We start from the raw sequence: 15306 nt of genomic DNA, 5'->3' as shown, positions 1-15306 counted from the left end.
GTGAGGTAATGCTGTTTTTAGTCTGGGAGCCCGGAGTGAAAGAGGGGAAGATGGGAGAGATGAGAGCGGTGAACCAGACCAAGCCAGGCACTAGAGACGAGGGACCTCCCCGGAGACCGCAAAGAGTGCGGCGTCTGCACCCGGAGCGGTCTCGGCGAGCGGGAGACCTGAGTGGAGATGGAGAGGGCAGGGGGCGAGAAAATCTGGAGAGGAAGCGCGCATTGGTCCTCTCTTCGGGGCGTGCGCTCCAGTGCGCCAAATGATTGGTGGCGGGAAAGTAGCAGGTAACTCGGCCCCCGCCGCCTGGCCATTGGTTAGCGGCCTCTGGAGCTGCCACACAATTGGCCAGCAGGCCTCTGAGCCGCGCGCGGATTGGCTGGCAGTAGCCGCTGAGACCGGCTCCCTTCCGGCACTCGGATTGGCTGGCGGGAAGAGGCAGGTATCCGGGCTCCGCGGCTCCTCCATTGGTGGGCGGAGAAGGGGGGGTTGGGCACAGCGATTGGTGGGCGGGGGGCCGGGCCTGGGCCGGCGGGGAGCGGATTGGTCGGAAAGTAGGTTAGTGGTGCGACATTTAGGGAAGGCAGAAAGTAGGTCAGGGACGGAGGTGCCTATTTACCCGCGCCGGACTTACTGCCGCCGCCGCCGCGGGATCCGACTGGGGGCTCGGGTGCGGGCGTTCCCCGCCAGCCACGGTGAGTGTCGGGCCGGCGGCGGCCAGCAGCGCGGCCCCGGGCACCCGGTCAGGGGCCGTTACCACCCTGGCAGGCGCGGCGCCCCGGTCGCCACCCGGGGCGCAGCCCGGCCGCGGGGGAACCCTGCCCGACGTGCCCGCTGCCGGCCTTAAAGGGCCCGTGCTCGCTCCCAGCCCCCACCGGGGCCGCGGGGAGGCTGCTCCCCTTAAAGGCGCCGCGCCCGTCCGCCCCCATCCTCCCACGCGGGGGCTGGCACTGCGGGGTAGGGCGCAGGCGGCCTTAAAGGGACCGGGGAAGTGTCCGCGGGCGTACCCACCTCCCCTCCCCGGACAACGCTACCTGACGGGGGGAGGGCTCAGCCAGCTGTTTCTTAAAGGCACAGCTTCGGCCTTTGGGAGCAAGGACCCGGCGGGTCTGAGAATGTATCTCCGGGAGCTGCAGGGACCTTCGAGGGGACCATCCCTGGGGACTGCACCCCAAGGGCGTTGGGCGAGCGATGCCGCTTCTGCCCTTCCTCCCCCTCTCTCCTCCATTCCCTTTCGAGAGCCTGCGGGGCTGGGTGGGGGCGGGGAGAGCGTCTCGGTGGGTCTTGGAGAGTCCGAGCTTGCCCGCCCCCTTGGCCCTACTTGCGGGCGCGGGCGCTGCACTGGGAATTCCCCGGCCGGGAATGGGGCCGACCCCAGTCTTCGAACTTTCGTCCGGCGTGCCCGGTCCAGGTCCTAGACGGTCCCGGTAGGATCCCCCATGGGTCTGCGAGCTGGTGCCCAAGGGCGGGAGGATGTCGCCCAGAGCCCAGGTAAGGGCCGGCCGCCGACCCTGGAGCCCCGCGGAGGGCGCGGCGAGGTTGGTTCCAGCCCGGGATTTGACAGATGTCAGGGAAAAAAAGGTTCCCGCTCGCGATTGCCGGGCGTTGACAGCCTGGAGAGAGCTCGCGTTTACTCCGTGGAGGAGTGCTAGATAGAAATTAGGGCCGACCCTGTGAGGCGCGGGTCGGCCCCCAGAGGGGAACGCGGAGTTGGTGTGGGGGGCACGTGGGTGCCGGACAGTGGGTGCCGGACAGTGGGTGCCGGGAAGGAAGATTGCACTGGACGCTGGCTTCTGTAATCAAGTTTGTCCTGCCCGGTGGGGGACCCGGCTACCACCCTTACTCTCCATTCCCCCGCCCCAGCCCCTTCGCGGTCACCTAGCCTTGCCACTTTGGCATTTGCGGTCTCTTCTGTCTTACATCGTTCTTCCTTGACAGGGAATTATTAGCCAAGTTTCCTCACTCAGCTTTCAGAAATCAGATTCGGTATTTTTGAAGAAGCATTTCTTGACAATACGCGTTTCTCCAGGATCTTTTTTTTTTTAATCCGTAAAAGCTGCCCTTTAGATGCATCTTATTTTCAACAACACTTACTTGTCATTTGTTCTTCTAAAAACTTATGCTGGACCCTCTTTTAATCTATTTTTACTTGACAAGTATTATTTTATTTCTTCTCGTCCCATTGATTTTAGGATCTGTCAATTTGGATTGGTGAAGTTTTAATTAATGTACCGGTTGAATCATGAGCTTAAAATAATTTATTGCTGCTTTTGAGCAGTTTTGAATAAATTCGTGCTTTCCGTGTTTGGGAGATTTTTCTTTAAAGTGTTGCTGTTAAACTTGATTTCTACATCAATGAAATTCCAAAATATTTTTTAAAATACAAAATTTAATCTTTCAAGTTCATGTTTCGTTACCAAGTTCGCTTTATTAGTAAGTCTTTAAAACAGTTTGTTGAATTTATTTAGAAGGTTTTAAAATTTTCTCGGTGGGATTTGAAATTGCCTGTATCATCTGAAGCTGGACCAGTAGAGGCATTTTGGTTATGATTTTAGATGTAGCCAGTGAATGATAATAAAAAATTAAAACTATAGTTACATTTGTACTTTATTCTAAACCCTAAAGTTTAAAAAGAGGTGGGGGAAGGAGCAAGTTGGAGGAAGAGCACCGTCCTGGAAGTTAGGCATCTTGGTTCTAGCCCAGACTTGGGCTCTCAGCACTGTGCCCCTTGGGGCAAGTTACCAAAGCTCTCTGTTGTATTTGTCTCAGGTGGAACGTAAGGCAGTTAACTAGGTGATCTTAAAAGTTCCTTTCTGCTCTAAAGTTCTGTGAGCCTCTAAATATTTAGTGTGTTTGAATTCAGGTTGATATTTATCTGCTGGAACCTCCAGAACATCTGAGCTGAAGTCCTATTTTCATAGGAAAGTTAAGGAGATCAACAGATGGTATTTAAAAGGATCCATTTCAAAAGATTTATAAAATGATGACTACTCACGAGTTTGTCTGCTATTTGCAAAAGACGTTTGTATGCCACGGAGCAGGAAAAGGAAGTGACCGTGCTTTTAGATTTACCCCTTCACACCAACAATTTCTACACAATTTCTTTACTAAAAAGTGGACAAACAGTAGACAGGCTAGGCTACGTTAACAAACTACATACAAATACGCAACAACTAAATATTTAATACCGATCTTTGGAGTAAGAATCGCCTTCCTTCTATGAGTTTTCTTTATTTTTGTTTTCTATCAGCTCACACTGGTGGGAGAAGGTCAACATTACACAGTTTCTGCCTCTTAAGATGTTTCAACTATAGGCAGTGATTAAAGTACTATGGTTAGGCACTCGCAGGGAAGTAAAACATCTTTTACAGATCCCGAGGTTTAGTTAGGAACCCAGAAACACAGGGATGAAGCCTTTCTGTACTGTCCTTTCTTTGCTCCAAATACACGGTCAGTCTCTTCTCCTCCTCCTTGCCTAAAACAAGTCTTCTTCTGAATTAAGCTCCCTCAGCCTCTCTTCCTTCCCCCTTACATTGTTTTCTTTCCCCATTGTCTCCTCCTTTCCTCCCAGTTCAGAGCAAGCAAGTGGGATCTTTCCTTCATTCTCTCTTCTTAAGCCTTGTGTGGGTAAGAGCCTGGGTTTGGTGGCAGAAGGACCTAGGACTTGGGTTTGGACTGTGGGCTTGGGCACTTACTTAACTCCTCTGACCTCAGGCTCCTCCTCTGTGGAATAATGACAATGCCTGCCTCATTGAATCTTGTGAGGATTAAGGGGGATGATACATGTAGATTGCCTGGCACACAGGAAGCCCTCCCTAAGTGCCAGGTGGCACTCCTTCCACTGCCAGGGTCCTGTCTCTGCAATATCCTTTGTGCTGTTTGTCTTCAGCCTCCCACCAACTTGAGAAAAAACTTTACCCTGACTTAGGAGACAAAGGATGGAAAATGAAGAAACAGATCCGTTGTGAGCTTACTATGCACCAGATGGTTTATATGTGTTTATACTTAGTACCCACTGAATCTGGGTGTTTCTCTCTCCCCTCTCTTCCTGCTAACTTCTCAAAATACTGAGACCATTTACCTCCTCCACTCTTTTCTCTGCTCCATCCTTTGCCCCTGCCCTCTGGCTTCTCTCTCTACCACCCTTCTTTATGTTTCCTCTCGAAGGTCTCTGAAAACTTTAAGTCTTGAATTCCAGGGTCTGTTCTCAGTCCTAAATGATTGTTCTTGGTCCTTTTGCAGCTTTTATCTTCCATGTCTTTCCTTCTTGAAATTCTCTTCTTCCTCAGCCTTTGGGTCACAGTGCTTTCTCGGTTCTCCCTGTTTACCTCCTAAAGATAGGTGCCTGTTGTGGCCTTCGCTCCTTACAGTATCCCCCTTGGCCTAGGGTCCCATCTCCCTCTGACCTCTCTCTCCTGCTTCATTGGTTCCCTAGTAGACATTAATGGCAGCCTGTAGCTAGCATCTGTGGCCTTAGAGTTACAGATTACAAACTGCTTTCAAATGCGTATCATTTAATCTTTACAACACCCTGGGACCTGTAGCTCTTCACACCGACACCCCGCCCCCCCCCCCAAGCTGTCCTGAGGCGATTTGGTTGGCTGGTTCAAAGTGCAGACTCTAAAGCCAGATTTCCTATTCTAGCTGTTCCTTATTAGCTTTATGACTGCGTTCAAGTTGCTTTTGTCCAATGTGCCTCAGTGTCTCCATCTGTAAAACTAGGATCTTAGTATTCCCTATCTCAAAGCATTGTGTGGAGTAAATGAATTGAAACATGAAAAATACACCACATTATTTGTGATGCACAGTAGGGCTGTCAATATTGCTCTTCTTTTCTTCATCTGGATCCACAGCCTGGTGTGCAGGTTCTCCACTTCCAGCCCACCTGTCCGTGGGACCCTGCAGTCTGCACAGGACACTCCCGTCAAGCTGAAGGGATGTCTGTTCTCTGCACCAGCCCTGGCTCACTTCATTCCCCCGTCCCCCATCTTCACATGCCCAAGTCCTACTGAGCTTTAAGGCCCAGCTGACATGCTTGCTTCTCCAGAAGTTTCTTCCTTTTGTTTTCCTTCTTCCCCACAGCTGGCAGCAGTGTCCCCCAATCATTGGTCTAGCCCTAATTCTCTTCGGGTACTGATGTGTTCTGTTTCATACTGAGCTGTCTCTGGGTGTATCTCAAGTACCCCAGCTTAGCACTTTGGGAGGAAATCATCTTGGATTTCCCAAAATGACAGGCACAGGGAGACTTTAGGGTATGCTTCTTCAGTGAACATCCCAGTTAAACAACTTGAGGAGGAGGAAGATGGGGTGGGATAGAAGCTCAGGGATGAGTAGGGGAAGGGAAAAGGGATGAGCATCATGGAGAGATGGGAGTGTGAAATGAGGGGTGCAAAAGGTGCATGCGTGGACTGGGTTGTGAGTAGTTAGGTCTGGATGGAAGAAGGTTTGAGTTGAGGACTTAACTTGGGCTGGAGGTGGGGTGGGGAAGATGGGATTGGATAAGCTTTAGTCATCTTTGCTTCAGGGGAACGTTGAGTGCTGGCATATGATGGAAAATGATTTTCACTTTAGTACATGCTGTCCTTTTAAGTATTATAAACTCATGTTTATCCTGCCTGGTTAGAGAAGGGAATGGATGGTCTGGCTAACTGAATATTCTGGTTAACACTCTGTCCACTTGGTTTTGTACGTATACCGGGTAAAACATTTACATGCATATATTCCTTCAACTAATGTTTGAAATGTGTGACTTAGAAAAATGAGTTAGCTTCTTGGAGTCTGAATTACCTCATTTGCAGAATAGGAATAATAATAATAACAATGATAATAGCAGGTAACTTTTATCAAGCACCTTCTATGTGCCAGCAAATATATTAGTCACCTGTTTACTAACTTATTTAATCCTCAGAAGAATCCCCCGAGATGAGTACTATTATTATCCTCATTTTACAAGTGAAGTGGTTTTGTAAACTGTCCAAGGTCATCCAGCTGGTATGGGATGGGACAGAGCCTGCTCTAACCACTGTATTAAATGCCCACAGGAAAGAAGTGAAATCATGTATGTGAGGCATCCAGCCCTGTGCTAGGAGCCTAGGAGGCCTACGGCCATTGGTAACTCGTCTTACTGTTGGCAAACTTGGTGTGCTCCGCCTTTAATTCAGGACCAAACACTTCTGTGGTGGGACACAAGGGATTTGGATGCTGCCCTAGAAGCAGTCACAAGGGTTTGTGAGCATTCCTCTCACATCCTGTTGTGCATTTCGGTCTCTCTTGCTTTCTCCGGCCTTTCTGCAGTATTGTACTGACGGGGCCTTGCATGGCTCAGCCTACTCCTCCTCAGGCAGCCAGGCAGCTCCTTGTGTGAGATGAACCTCCCAACATAGCTCATTCCCCCCACCACATTCCCCGTGGTGACCATCTGCAGAGCTCCTCGCTGGCGGGGAGACCTTTCAGATGTCTCTCACCTTCTTTCTCCCCTTCCCAATTCCTTGCCCTAAAGACAGACTTCTGCAGCCTGCGTGTGTGTATAAATATATATTTACTGAATGTCAGTTGTTCTCTGAATACATTTAGGTAGTAAGGGAAACATTGTTTTATGATGCAAACCTGTTTCATAAAAATGTGTTATATAATGTTCAGATATATACAGTATAGTGAAATTGGATACCCCCTTTTTCCAGAGAATAAAAAGATAATAAGCACAGGCTATACTGAATATAATTAATCTCGAATTTGGGAGCCACAGAAGGACTTGCTCTGCCCTCAGAACCATCATTTTGAATCTCCCTTCCCTCCTTAAGTACCCAGGTGTCACAGGTATGGCAAGTGAACCTGAATCAGCTATTGTGAGATACTCTGTAAATTGTCTTTTTTGGAGAACATGACTTGACGTCTTGCTCACTCATATCTCTCTGATGTCTAAGAAGAGGGAAGAAGCAGTTTTTGCCCATTGACTAAGACAGCTGTGGTCATCTTCAAACCAATTTTCTCCTCTACTCTCTCCTTTCAGTTCTTCCCACACATTGTGGCCAGCTCTGCTGACTTAGAACAGCCCTGTAGGCTTCCTGTAGTCACCTCTGTTCCTCCTCACCAGCTCTGCTTCCTCCTCTTCCCAGACCCCAGCCCTGTGCCTGAGGCCTAGATCTTCTAGTCTCTCCCCCACCCTTCCCTAGGGTAGCCTTGTTTCTCTAGCTGGGTGTCTTTGTTCAAGTTTTTTTGACATTGCTTCTGCCTGCCTTGAAACTCACTTCCTTTGTGAAGCCTCCTCTGATGACATTTGCTCTTTTTTTCACTCTTGGATTTTTGCTCTGCCTCATACTGTTGATTGCCAGCCATTCATTCAGAAGCAATGGTACTTCATAATTAGCAAATTATCATATCATATCAAATCAGGATGGGCATGTCCTTTCCTCCCACTCTTCAGGTCTACTCATTCATTCAGTGAAGTTTGTTGGCTGCTTCCGATGTGCGTGTGCCCAGCACTGTTCCAGGCACTGTGGCTCCAGCAGTGAACTAAACCAGTTCCCAGTAGGAGGGGACAGACAATAAGTGAACATTAAGCATGTTCACTTCTAGTAGTGATATGTGTTAGGAAAGCAACAAAACAAAGTAAAGCAGTAGCTTTGGTGAATGGTGGAAAGGGGGTTGCTTTAGCTGGGTGATCAGAGGAAACCTCTCTGAGGAGGTGACATTTGAACTGAGGGAGAAAACAATGAAAACTCAGCTTCAGGAAGATCTAGAGGAAAGTATCCCAGGAAGTGGAAACATGTACAAAAAGACCCTGAGCTTGGAAGTAGCTTGTTCTTGAAGGAAGTAAAGGCCAGTGTAACCAGATTATGAGTACATGGTTTCTCCTTTTATCCTGCTTGTAGCCCTGGAGAGCCTTGTGTTGAAGGGTCCTTTAAACACTGGATTACAAAATTGGAGTTTTGTCCTTGGTTATATTATATAAATAGCAGTTTACTGTACCTTGCTCAGAAGAATTTTAATAAAACATTATATTCTATATAAAAAAATTAGGGGTTGGGAGGGTTTTTTCATAAATGCACTCTTAGGATTTATCACCAACTATTACTGTTTTAATTATGTTTATTTAGTGCAAAGCTTCAGACCTTAGAATTCTCCATTTTAGATGCACAGCCATGTTAAAAACAGGTTTTGTTCCAGAAGTTCATTTGTAAGGCATTTGGTGGAAACTTGGGATAATTTATTCTATAGAAAAAATGGAAAGTAAATGGTGATTTAGTTCCCAGGTGAGCCCACAAAGCCATTTAGTGCTGACTGTAGCTGAACACATAGTGTTTAGAAATAAAGCAGTATCAGCACTGACTAAACCTTCTGAGGCCAGACCCCTCATCTGCAGCACTACAGGCCATTTACTGTTAGCATTAATGGGGCTCATTGACCTTAGTGAAGCTTCTCCTACTATTTTTCCAGCCTGCCAAAAAGTATAATATTATAAAAGTGATTTTTATAATACCTTTGTGCCTTTAGGATTTGGCTTCTTGTGTTATAAATAAGACAGTGGTGTGGAGAGTGGAGAAAGCCCTGGACTGGGAGCTGGGAGAGATCTGGGCCCTGGTCTTGGCTCAGTTGCTGACTCGCTGAGTAACGTTGAGTAAGTTGCCATCACTGAACTGATTTCTTAGGTCCTTTTCATCTGTAAAATCCTATGCTTTTCTCCCGATAACAGGAAATAATACATATATTGCATTGTTCAAACCTTCTCTCAAATGGCTACCTATGTCCAATTTTTTTTTAAGTAGATGGGGCAAACAACGAACTGAAGAAGTTCCCATGTGTAGCACTCAACAGTTACGCCTTTAATATGAACCTTGATTTTGATCTGCTATCTTTCTTGATGGCTTGAACAAAATTTTGTCCAACTTTTGGTCCAGATAAGGCTCCTGTGTTCTTGGCCAACTTATCTTCCATATAATTATATAAATCTCTTTTTCTTTTTAACTCTTAGGGATAAAAATGATGACTCTGGTTTGTTTGCTTAGGAAATATACTTAGCGGTGCCCTTAGGGAATGGAATGAATTTGAGGGAAAGAGCAGAACTGAAAGAGTGTGGGATCAAAAACAGTTTTAAATGTTAAATGCAAAGCTATTTTCAGTATCCTGCTGGAAGAAAAAGAAAAATTTTTTTAAAGCCTTCAGATGACAGAAGAGGTTTCTGCTCCAAAGGAGAAAGGAGCTTCAGGCTTTGCGTTGGTGAAAACTACCTGATCCTTTAACTAGTGCCCCGCCCCTCCTCCTTTCCCATCTCTGAGTTTTGTCTTTGGCATCACGAGCCACATTTGCCTTTTGAGATGCCACTGATGGCAGAGCTAAACTGGCAGTGTTCAAATGATTTAGGGTGCAGCGTGCTGTACCGTGAACAACTTTGCAGTGGATTTGAAAGTGAGGGGTGCCTTACTGGGAGTGACGGAGCGCTTTTAACCAAATGCCATTTGGTCAATTGTGATAGGGATGCTCCATTTATTTTTTACTTCACTTGAAGGCATAGCAAGGTGTCAGTGCAAGGAGTTATTCCTTTCTGGACTTCACTTTGGAGCTTGAGGATGGCTTTATATGTAGCCTTCATCCTTAGATGCTGGACAATAAACAAGAATATTGTGTTTTGTTTTCTTCTGTATCCCCAGTGTCTACACAAAGTAATCACTCATTAAATAGTTGTTAAATGAGTGCATTCAGTTTGGGAAGATCTCAGATTTCCTTTACTCTCTAATGATATAGGTCCATGAACTCTGTCTTACAAGGTACTTTGAAGTTTAGGCTACCATTTCCTTGTGACATCAGTGTTTCTCTTTTTCTTTAGGTTGGCCAGGTATCTGGATCTTTTATTGACAGTGAGGAATTAACAAGCCGTGGTTGTCTCTGCCCTGCTGATGTTCATCTTTCTGTTATCTTTAATGGGGTCCAAAGTTCAGCAAATCAAGAGCTGAGCCACATCAATTAAAAAAAAAAAAACACCAAAAACTTATTGCATATTTCCCTGGGCGTAGTACTACATTTTTATTCAGTCAACAGATTATCTGAGAGACTATTATATGCCAGGTATCATGCTAGACCCAGAGGAGGAGCAAAATAGCCATGGCCAAGAAGCTGGCAATTTCATTTACTATATATGGATGCTTTAAGGTAGAAGATAATCGAAGCCACCTACAATGCCAATGAAGGGTTAGACTGTCTTTAAGTGCTACAGGAATTCAGGGACTAGAAATTATTTTTGTGGGTTGTCGTAGAAGGGATGAGACTTTGTGGAAAAGGACAAGTTTTATGTAGACCTTTAAAAACGGGTAGGACTTAGATTGACAGACAAAGGTAGGACAGACACTTCAAGGGAGAGAGGGGCAGGTACATAGCATAATTAAAAGCTCAGAGTTGGGAATGACCAGTTTTTATTCAGAGACAAACCTGCCAAGAATGGAGTGTTCTTAAATAATGGTGCAAGGTTAAGTTTGGAAGGTCATTTAAGGCCCAAATCTAAAGCATGTCTTTTCAGATGGTAATAATTGCTAGAATCTAGTGAGTTCTTATAATGTACTTGATATTTCACTTGTATTATCTCATTTAATCCTTAAGAAGACCTCATGAAGTAGGTACTATCATCATCATTTTAGAGACAGGGAAATTGAGGCACTTATAAACAATGGATTCAGGTTTAAACACAAGGATATGGACCTTCTTATCCACCAGACTCTGCTCCCTCCCAGCAACCTCCAGATACAGAATTTGGGCTTGATCGGGGTTTTTAGAGTTGTGAGCTGCAAGTAAACAGGGCTCTATATGGCTCACTGCTTCATTTTGTAGATGAAGAAACTCAGCAAGTTGAAGTAACAAGTCAAAATGTGAAGTAGAGACTGGAAGGCAGTGGAGAACCACTGAAGTTATTTTATTATGATTATTATTTTAGTGACATGAACTAATTCTCCCATAATCATTAATCCAGTGTAGCATTCCAGTGGGAATGGTGCAAAAAGGAACTAAACATAGCAGAGACCTGACAGGAGGCAGAGGGTGGGAGGGAGCCAGAACTGGAATTAATTGTCAATTATGTTAATCACCATGGCCATTTTCAGTCACCCTTTAGATTTCTAGAGTGCAGTAAACATCTGCCTGGATGAGTGGCTTTCAAGTGTGTGACTCTGCATTGCACCATGACTGAGATACCTTGGTTAATGAACTCTCCAGAAGCAAAAGCACTATTATGGGAATCAAATGTTTAAAAAAAAATACCAACATTTTCTGAAAAGAGCACCAGCTCAGGAGTCAGATAACCCACTTTCTTGGCTGGTTCTGCTACTTAATCACTATGTATGTAGCCTTAGCTAAATCACTTAATGTTTCAAACTGTGGCTGATTTCTTATCTGTGGAACTGCTGTAACAATTCTTGTCTAGCCCCTTAAAATGTGATTCTGATGCTTGAGTGAAATAAGGAAAGAGTAATAGCTTTGAAAGCTGCATAGTTGCTCCCTGGATGTAGGTAACAGCTGTGGCTTTGTAGTGACTGGGTACTGGTGTTCACAGGGATGGAACTGGGAGGGGGGGAAGGAAATATCCCTACCTCCGGGAAGTTTAGAGGCGTGGAGCTGTCCAACCCCTGGGTGCTGACAGGCTTCCCTTTGCTGGGTAGTGCCGTATATTATAGATATGATGCATTACATCCCCAGAGATGGAGAGCCTCAGCCTGGTTCCCTAGATAGGTGCAGAAGGGAGATGGAGACAGAAGTACCCAATATATCTGTCTCCTGATTCCCTTCTCCTTCCTCTTTCCTGTTAATCTTTCCTTTCCTTATCACTTGAGTGCTTAAGAACCATGGTTTACCACCCTTGAGCATGGATTGAAAAGTTAGGCACAGATATTCATGTTAATCCATCCTCCTCTGTGGACGCATCTCAGGACAGTGATGGGCAGCTGTGAAGTAGTAAGACAGGTGCCAGGATCTAGCCAGCTGTCCAGGCAGGCATTCTTGGATTTTTCACCTACCCTGGGGCATTAGGCAGAAATTCAGAAGAACCCTGATAAGCTTAGAGGAACAGTGGGTGAGCCAGCATGCTGTCGCTGTCCAGGTAATGCCTTGTTACAGAGCCTGTAGCAAAGCCTTGACATGAAGGACTGGGAATCTGCAAAAATCTTAATTTTTTTTAGTAGTTCATGATCTATTTATTATTATTGTTAATTATTATTATTAATAGAAATACCAAACTTTTGAGTATTTACCATATGCCAGGAACTATGCTAAGTTTTACATTCATTTTCTTATTTAATTCTCACAATACCCTTATGAGGTAGGTACTATGAGTCCCATTTTAGAGTTTAGGAGACTGACACTCAGAGGGGCCCCAGACCACACAGTAAGTGGAAAAACCATGATTCAAACAGCCTAACTCCAGAGCTTATACTCTTAACCGCTACATTCTTCTTCCTCCCTTTTACCGGCACTCTGATTTTGAGGTTTCTGACAGTCTAGCGAGTCTTTGGAACACATTTTTGGTTGAACAGCCCATGACTAATATCTGGTAGCTCCTGCTGGTTGTCCTGTGGCTGGCAAGCAAATGGATGCCCATGATGAATTCAGCAGAAAAACTTACTGCTTGCTTGTTCATGCTTGTGGGGAAATTTTAAAAAGAGCAAACAAAATTTCTTTGGGTCAATTTTTTAAAAAGTAGCTGGGTAGCTGGTAGTCTCTCAAAAGTTTTCATAAGGTTGCTTGTCAAAATCTCACCACAAAAGCCTTTCCAAATGCCACGGTCCTGATAACGATACCATTTCCCATTTGTGTGGCATTTTTCAATGCGATCTTTACGCCCAGTTTGTCATTTAGTCTTGGCCACAACCCTATGACAGAGGTGTTATAAAGTCTTGTTAATAAGCCTAGAAAGTTTAAACAACTGTCCAGGGTTCCACAGCTAGTCAGCAGCAGAGCCAAGACTTAAACATTGCTTTTCTGACTTTGACTTTCATCCTCTTTCCAATTTTCCTTTTTGCTTTTTCTGATGAAAACATTCTTAAATGTCCTGATTTGCTGTATTTAGTAGCCAGCAGAAATTATTAAACTGAAGTACTTTGTGCTACTTACAGAAGCATAATAAATAAAAGGTCAGGTAATTGGTGGTTGTGTTCAGTTTAATTGATTTATACCTACTTTATATGTGTATACATATACAATATAAATATATACAGGATATGTATAAATCTTTTGTGGTATATTATGGGACCAGCAACCCTTCTAGCTTGAAAAGTTCCAAGACTTTAATAGATGGTGAATATGGAGTTTATATAGTTTCTTTAAACAGCTGACCATAAAGTTCTTAGTCTGGAATACAAGTTCCTGTTGTAATGCTTTCTCCATGAAGAAACTGGCCTTAGCTCGCATCATTTCAGCTTTCAATGCTTTTTCTAGGAATGGAGTGAACTGCTGTAAGAAGTAGGGTTGGCTGTAGTTGTCATTTGAGCTCTCCCCTACTGCTACTGCAGGAGGCTTATTTGCTTTTTGGAGAGCCCTCTCTCTCTCTTTTTTTTTTTTTTTTCTGTGACCCTAGAATATCACTTTTTGAGATCCTAGTGATTTCATTTTTCACAAGTTTTCCTTAAAATGAAATGGCAAATGGAACACTTTGGTACAGAGTTTTGAACATCCCCTTTTAAGTAGTTAGTTTGTGGCAAGAGGCTTTGCTAGAAGAGTATAGAATTGGTCTCACTTAAACTTCTTGTATTAGTTGGGACACAGGCAAGTTCCTATATTAAAGAGACCCACAGGCACAAGGGCTGCAATTGGATAGAAGTTAATTTCTCTCTCATATACCAGTCCAGAGTAGACAAGTGGTCCAGGCCTGGCTTCCACTTGGTGGTTGAAGGTGAAGCTTCAGTTTTCACCATCTCCCAGGGGAAAAGGATCAGGGGAGCACACATGCAGTGGCTTTAAAGGCCAGATCCAGAAGTAGCTTGTGGTGCTTTTTTTATCCCAGTGGTCAGAACTTAGTCATATGGCTACGTTTAGCTGCAAAGGAGAATGGGAAATGACTTTAGTTGGGAGACCAGGAGTCCAGCAAAAAGGAAAGAATGGAAATTGGGGGAGTTAGTTGTTTGCTGCATTGTGGAGGCAAGAGGAAGGGGTAAGCAGGGCTTGGAGCTGGTACCCCTAGGCTCAGACTCTCAGGAGGTTTAGTAGCCCATAGAATCCAGGGCATATTCAGCCACCTGGAGGTTAGACCAGCTCGATGTTCAAGAGCTAAGCAGGCAGGGAGAGCCCAGATGCTAAAGTGAATGTGAGTAATCTAAAAGACATTAGGTTGTTTTTTATTTATTTATCTATTGATTTATTTACACACACACACACACGGCTTGTTTTACTGCCTGTTCTCTGTGTCCATTCGCTGCACGTTTTTCTGTGTCTGCTTGTTTCCCTTTGTTGTGTCAGCTCTCCGTGGCATGGGCGTGGGCCATCAGCTCTCTGTGGCATGGGTGCGGACCAGCCTGCCTTCACAATGAGGCTCCAGGACGCAAACCCAGGGCCTCCCCTATGGTAGATGGGAGCCCAACTGATTGAGCCATAGCCACTTCCCAACATTAGGTTGTTAGTAAGAGGAAAGTCACCAGTGTAAAAAGAACACTGGGCTGGGAGTCACAGGACCTAGGTTTGAGTTCTGTCTTTCTGCTTCATAACTTTGGCCAAAATACTCCAGTGAGCATTGTGGTATCATAAAGAGTATGGAAATAACATGCTTGCCTTTCCTGCCTCCCAGGCTTAGTTTGAGGATAATGGATGGGGAAATAATCTGCAAACTGCAGCTCTATGGAAACAGCACTGCGTCTGAGTTATTTATCCTTGTGTCCCCAGCACCCAGCTGAGTGCCTGACATGGACATATTTGCTGAATGAAGTGTGAAGTATTACTAGAGGAGTAAAAAATGCTTGGCCACCAAGGAGTTCTTTATCCTGGACAGTCGTTTCTACCATGCAGAAAAGTTCTGCTCTCTGCTGGCCAAGACTTTAGGCCTATGTGGAAAACCAGTCACCCAAGGAGGATGTGGGCAGCCATCAGGGTAGCTCCTGATCAGGTAGCCCATGACACATTATATGTCCTTCACAAGGTCATTTGCTTACCCCCACTGTTTAGGTAACAGAATGCAGATATGGAAATAAAACTTTCACTTGGATAGTCCATATTGTGAACTGATCATTTTTCAAACGATTCAGTCTGTCTGCAAGTTGGAAGATGAAAAACCTTCCCAGGGCCACCAAAACTTGATTTCTTCCTTCAAAATAACAAGATACAGTTAAACAATTCTTCATTGTT

The 15306-nt window shown here is 45.1% G+C and overlaps 1 protein-coding gene across 12 annotated transcripts in view; it reads left to right on the top strand.

Moving 5' to 3' along the window:
- The first annotated feature begins 483 nt into the window (after positions 1-483).
- BMAL1 (basic helix-loop-helix ARNT like 1) overlaps positions 484-15306 on the top strand; it is a 108943-nt gene continuing 94120 nt past the window's right edge. For 8 of the 12 annotated variants that reach the window (XM_004472535.5, XM_023582806.3, XM_004472534.5 and 5 more), the window contains exon 1: positions 484-692. The gene's annotated coding sequence lies outside the window, so the exon portion shown is untranslated. The remainder of the gene's footprint in view (positions 693-15306) is intronic. The other 4 variants (XM_071218209.1, XM_071218207.1, XM_071218208.1 and 1 more) reach the window with 1 other exon arrangement.

Source organism: Dasypus novemcinctus, chromosome 10 (assembly GCF_030445035.2).
Source record: "Dasypus novemcinctus isolate mDasNov1 chromosome 10, mDasNov1.1.hap2, whole genome shotgun sequence".
NCBI classification, from domain to species: Eukaryota; Metazoa; Chordata; class Mammalia; order Cingulata; family Dasypodidae; genus Dasypus; species Dasypus novemcinctus.
The sequence above is the reverse complement of the archived record's forward strand: the minus strand, read 5'-3'. Positions and strand labels throughout refer to the sequence as shown.